Source organism: Macrobrachium rosenbergii, chromosome 1 (genome assembly GCF_040412425.1).
Source record: "Macrobrachium rosenbergii isolate ZJJX-2024 chromosome 1, ASM4041242v1, whole genome shotgun sequence".
Taxonomy (NCBI): domain Eukaryota; kingdom Metazoa; phylum Arthropoda; class Malacostraca; order Decapoda; family Palaemonidae; genus Macrobrachium; species Macrobrachium rosenbergii.
The window spans coordinates 24,712,157-24,718,991 of NC_089741.1; positions in this window are offsets into that span (position 1 = coordinate 24,712,157).

Here is a 6,835-nt window from a genome sequence, read left to right on the forward strand (position 1 = left end):
GTTAAAAATTCAGACAACCAACTTGAATGAGAATTTTGAGCACATTTTTTTTTGTGGATTGAACAACAAACTTGAGGAGAAGTATTCAAAAGCTTTTAGCGATGGAGAACAGGCTATTTGAGGAAACTGGTTAATTGAATATAGAATTTAGTCCACAGGCCAAGTACTTGGACCAGTGAGGTCATTCAGCGCTGAAGCAGAAACTGACAGTAAAAGTTTGAAAGGTGGAACAGGAGGAAAACCTCGCAGTTGCAGTACGAATCAGTTGTTGGGAGAAGGTGGAAAGTAAGATGTAAGAAAGAGAATATAAAAAGAGGTGCAGTACATGGAACGAAGGGGGTGCAGCTACGGGCCGAAGGCACGCTGCAAAGAACCTTAAGTAATGCCTACAGTGCACCGCATGAAGTGCACTGACGGAACTACCCCCCTACGAAGTAAACACGAAAGAAAAATACAATATACGTTTTAAGCTGTTCCAGAACTGCTCAGCGAGGATCTGCAAAACTACAAAACTGAGAAAAATGGTAGGTACTGCAGTTTTCCCTTGCCTTACTACTCATTTTGCAGACTCTGCCAACGGGACCCCATAAATACTCGTGGAAAACATTGAAGAATCATTCTGAAACTGCAGTAACTTGTGTATTAGTGTTTCAAGAGCCCAATAGGTGCCATGTCTCAATTTCTAAAATTTTCAGATACTGCAGTTTTCCATTTTAGGGCAGTATAGTTTCCGAATGTGGTAAGAGCATAGCTTGTTGTTCTAGACCAGGGGTTCCCAAACTTTTTGTTCTTCTGTACCCCTTGGGCATTTTTACAGATTCCTGTGTACCCTTAAAAATTGATTATGAAAAAGAAAAGCAATATAATTTTGTTATGAAATCTGTTTGTGTAGGCTGCATCTTTTCAGGCCCGGTACGAGTACAGATTACAGCCGCGGGAAGTTCCATAATGGTGAAAAACATGTGGTATTCACCCTACTCTTGATATGACTTAAGTAAAAGCTTTGCTTACTAAAATGAGGAAATTAAAAAAAAGACACTGTGCAGTCTCAATGCAGATTACATCATGTATTGCGCAGTAATGGCTATTCTCTTAGATCCAATGTACCCCCTGAAGAGTACAAATGTACCACTGGAGTTACATGTACCCCAGAATGGGAAACCCTGTTCTAGACTGACCGCTGTGCACTGAACTTTTGCTTAGCTACATTTTTCCGCAGACACGAAGGTTAGCTTGATTTTTGTTCGTTTTGAAATTTCCCGGGAAAAATTTTGAGTCTTCGTGAAAGTCTCACTGAGAAATATGAAAGTATATTTTCGTAATTTTTCTGTTTATTCTGTAGCACTAAAAGCCGCAGGGGAACGGCTAGAGTATTATCTGATTGCAAGAGAAGAGAAAACGTATCTATCTCAGTCTGTATATATATAGATATATATTTCGGAGGAGCCTTCAGTACTTAGGTATTCTTCCCCATGAACATCATAATTGTCCTGAATCAAGAAAAACTCACCTTTCTCATTATGTAACTTTTCACATTCTTGCCTTTTAATCGACTAAATGACGCACCAGAGAAGGGAAATGCCAATTGAAAATGCAAAAATGAGATGGAAACACTCTCGTTGTTCCTGATTCCATCTTTGTTTTAAGCTTATTCGTTATTCTGTTGTTGTTTTTGTTTCCTCCCTCTCTCCGTTCGTCTCTCTTTCTTTCCATTCCCTTTTCGTTACTTCGGATTGTTTTTATATTATTTTTTTACTTGTTGATGCCGGTTAATTTTTCTTGATCGTGAATTATTATGTTCGAGATTTTACAGATATATATATATATATATATATATATATATATATATATATATATATATATATATATATATATATATATATATATATATATATAGGTCTGTTAGTCTGTTTATCAATTATCGATCGATATATGTATATATTCAGTATGTATATATTTATATAAACGTATAATCATATATATACATATATATATATTTATATATATATATATATATATATATATATATATATATATATATTTTATATTTATATTTATATAAATATATAAATATAATCATATATATATATACATATATATATATTTATATATATAAATATATATTTATATATTTCTAATTATATATATATATATATATATATATATATATATATATATATATATATATGAATATATGTTTATATAAATATATACACATACATACATATATCGGTCGATAATTACTAAACAGATTAACAGGCAGAAGGACGAGACATATCGCGAGATTAAATCAAAACTATCATTTCCTCAGGAGCCGATAAATTTCTTGATTCCCAGCCTGATGGCTTCGTAAATCAACTCCGAAAGACACAGAGAAATAGCGAACACAATTAACCACACAACAAATAACCTGCAGCGAGGGATACGACGTCCGCGGTTCAACCGGACCGACGAATGAGAATCGCGATGGAAATCAATGATCGAGAGAGAGATCGATAATGAGAAGTATATCATTTGCCTCGGTGGCGTCTGTACAAATGCGATTCTCCTCGCCTCTCCCTCCCCTAGCCCCCCCCTTTCCCAGTATCCATCCCTCCTCTCCCCCCTTCTTCCCCCCACACAGTATCCCTCCTTCCTCCTCCACCCCTCCGTCATCCCTACCCAGTATCCCTCCTTTCTTCTCCTTCATCCCTTCCGCAGTATCCCTCCCTCCTCCTCTTCCTCCCCCCTTCTCCAGTATCCCTCTCTCCCTCCTCCTCCCCCCTCCTTCCCCTTTCCCAGTAACCATCCCTCCTCTCCTCCTTCTTTTCCCCCTCCCCAGTATCCCTCCCTCCTCTCCTCCTTCTTTTCCCCCCACTAAGTATCCCTCCCTCCTTCCTCTTTTTCTCACCCCCTCCCCAGTATCCCTCCCTCTTCCTCCTCCTTCATCCCTACCCAGTGTCCCTCCTTCCTTCTCCTCCTTCATCCCTTCCACAGTATCCCTCCCTCCTCATCCTCCCCCTTCCCCGGTATCCCTCCCTCCTCCTCCTCCTCCTCCCCACTTCCTCAGTATCCCTCCCTCCCTCCTCCTCCTCCTCCTCCTCCGCTCCAGTATCCATCCCTCCTCAGTATATCTTCTTCCTCCTCCTCCTCCTCCTCCTCCTCCCGCCCCATCCTCAGTATCCCTTCCCCTCCCCTTCCAACCCCTTCCCCAGTGTCCCTATACGTTGTCCTCTTCATGATATTGCTGCATAAAATGTTACCCTTTGCTTTTCAATCAGCATTTTAGGATGAGGTTGCTAGCCCCATGCCATTATACTCAATTGCTACTCACTGCAGTGGACTAATACTCGTACTAGTAATTATTTCTTTCATTTGCTGCAAAGCAATTATATGATTATCATTATTATTATTATTATTATTATTATTATTATTATTATTATTATTATTATTATTATTATTATTATTATAAAACTCACAAGGCCAACAACCTATTATTATTATTATTATTATTATTATTATTATTATTATTATTATTATTATTATTATTATTATTATTATTAAAAACTCACAAGGCCAACAACCTATTATTATTATTATTATTATTATTATTATTATTATTATTATTATTATTATTATTCTGGTATCAGTGACATGTCTATATGAAGTATAAAATAATAATCAGGATTATTATTATTATTATTATTATTATTATTATTATTATTATTATGACGTTAAGAGCGCTAAGGTATCAAAGCTTACGAATTATGGCTTTGCAATTAAAGCACCAACGGAGAAACGTCCCACAAGATATGTCAAAGTACATTTACCATATCTGCTTAAACAATTTATGTCATAAGCTCTTTAGTCAGGAATTTTCTGAAGATTTTTCTCTTTTTAATATCTCTCTCTCTCTCTCTCTCTCTCTCTCTCTCTCTCTGTGTGTGTGTGAAAGAATTTGTTTTTCAACTTCATGATAACGGTATAGCTCAATATCATTAACAGCTTACTTGATATTTATGAATTGATATCATTGTTTATTTCATTCATTTTTTTACATTTTATGTTATTCAGTTTTTATTTCTGATTTTATGCTGTGTTTATTCTGTTCATTTTTATATCCTTTCTGTTATTCATTTTCGTATTTCGAATTTTATGCTTCAGCATATTTTTATATTCATTCAACATGTAGTGATCTCAGTATCAAAAATTAATTGACTTTCACTTTCCTCAATATTCCATTCAAATTTAAGTTACAAAGGGCTCTTTGCAACTCCCCTTAGGTTCCAGTTGCACGACTTTCTAGCTTTTCATTTGAATCCTGTCTATTGGCTCCCTAATTACCTGGCTGTCCATCTTCTTTAACTTTCTCTCGCTTCCATACACACCTTCTTCATGATGGTCCTAGGAATGTAATTCAACTGTCTGTTTAATAATAATACTACTAATAATAATAACTTTATTATTATTATTATTATTATTATTATTATAACCATTGTTAATAATAATAATAATAATAATAATAATAATAATAATAATAATAATAATAATAATAATAATACTAATAATAATAATAATAATAATAATGCAATGTGTATCCATAATTACAGTTATATTACAAAAATAGCGTAAAGGTAAAGAAATCCACATTTAGACTTGCCGTCGACCAGCCCGAGCCCAGCTTATGTAGAAGTATTCAGAATGACTGCATCTGGGTATGAGCTATGGGACGGTACGTGATGTCTTCATGGTAGGGACTTGCAGTCACTACTTCACCTTGCACTGAGTTTTGGACGGTATGGATAGACTATAATAATAATAATAATAATAATAATAATAATAATAATAATAATAATAATAATAATAATAATAATAATAATAATAATAATAATATACTTTTTGAACAAGTTCACTTTCGAATCTATATCTTTTTTCGAGAGAGTAGATTGTCTCTTTTTCTGTCCACTCTCTGTGTAATTCTGTCCTCAGAAAGGAGAAGAAAAAGAAGAAGAAGGAGGAGGGTTAGGAGGGAGGAGGAGGAATAGGAGGAGGAGGATGAGTAGGATGGGGAATAGGAGGAGGAGGGGGGAATAGGAGGAGGATGAGTAGGATGGGGAATAGGAGTAGCAGGGAGAATACGAGGAGGAGGAGGGGAAATAGGAGGAGGAATAGGAGGAGGATGAGTAGGAGGAGGAATAGGAGGAGGATGAGTAGGATGGGGAATAGGAGGAGGATAAGTAGGATGGGGAATAGGGGTAGGAGGGAGAATAGGAGGAGGAGTAGGAGGAGGAGGGGAGGAAGAATAGGAAGAGGAGGAATAGGAGGAGGAGGGGGAATAGTAGGAGGAGGAATAGGAGAGAGAATAGGAGGAGGAATAGGAGAAGGAGGAGGAGAAGAAGAGGGAAAAGAAGGAGGAGGAGGAATAGAAGAAGAAAAAGAAGAAGAAGTAGAAGAAGAAGGAGAAAAATGAAGACCAAAGCCAATGACCAAAGAAATAAGGAAAGAAGGAAAGATCCCGCCCCAAGGCACGACTTGGCCTAGACCGAGTCAGTCCGCCACTGACTGACTGACTCCAGGGGCGCCCCATGTTTTCCTCCCCGTGGTCATGTTACAGAAAAACGTGAAAGGACGCACCTGGGGAGTTGATTCATTTTGGGCGAGCGTGATGGGGAGCCGCAGGGGGAGTTTTGGGGGAAGGGGGAAGGGGAGGAAGGGAGCCGGGTGAAATGGCTGATTGGCTCTAAGCCCCTGGACCCAGTTCCGTTTTCAGGAATTGCTTATGGTGATGGGCGGATTATCTCTTTAGTTGAGCGATTTCCTTTTGTTTGTTTGCATTCGTTGTCTCCAGGGGTTTGATGGGGCCGATTTCTAAGGGACAGATCGACGGGAGTTCATTTATAAGCTCTTAAGGGCTTATGGAATTGAACGCTGAAGATGGTTGAAGGGTAGGTGAAAAGTTTGTGAATATATATATATATATGTATATGTATATATATATATATATATATATATATATATGTATATGTATATATATATATATATATATATATATATATATATATATATATATATATATATATATAATAATAAACAAATGGGGACGTGTTTCACACACACACACATATATATATATATATATATTTATATATATATTTACATATTCATATATATATATTTCTTAACCTTTCAAATAATTTATATATATATATATATTTATATATATATATATATATATATATATATATATATATATATATATATATATAAATTCTTTAATCTTTCAACTACCCTTCAAAGGAAATTGAAATATGAACGGCATAATGAATACTTCAGACGAAAGCATTGATAAGCACAGTGAATTATGAACACACGTATATGTGACGACAAGAATGTAATATCCGCATAACGTCATTCCAATTCGTATCCTATAGAAGACTCGTGCAGAAACATGACAGTTCTTCGTGTTTTAACTATTTATGCGATCCCTGTTATGCAGTTACAGACATATATAGGCTATACATCTATATATATACATCTATATATATATGTATATATTATATAAACCAAAACTTAAAAATCTTATCGAGGCATCCATTTTCGTACAAACAATTTCAGTGAAACAGAAAATGGTTTGGTAATGGATCTATATTATTATTGCAACATCATCATCACTCTAATTGCAATATTCCTCGCCTATTTCTTTTTGTCAGATGTTAATCTTTTATTTTCTATAGGCAAACGATAACTTAAGGTTCGTTTGAATTAATAAATCCATGTTTTTCTTCAGTTAAAAACGATTGTGCGTCTTTATTTACGTACTGTATTTAATGTCAGTGAAGAACTTTCGCCTTCATCG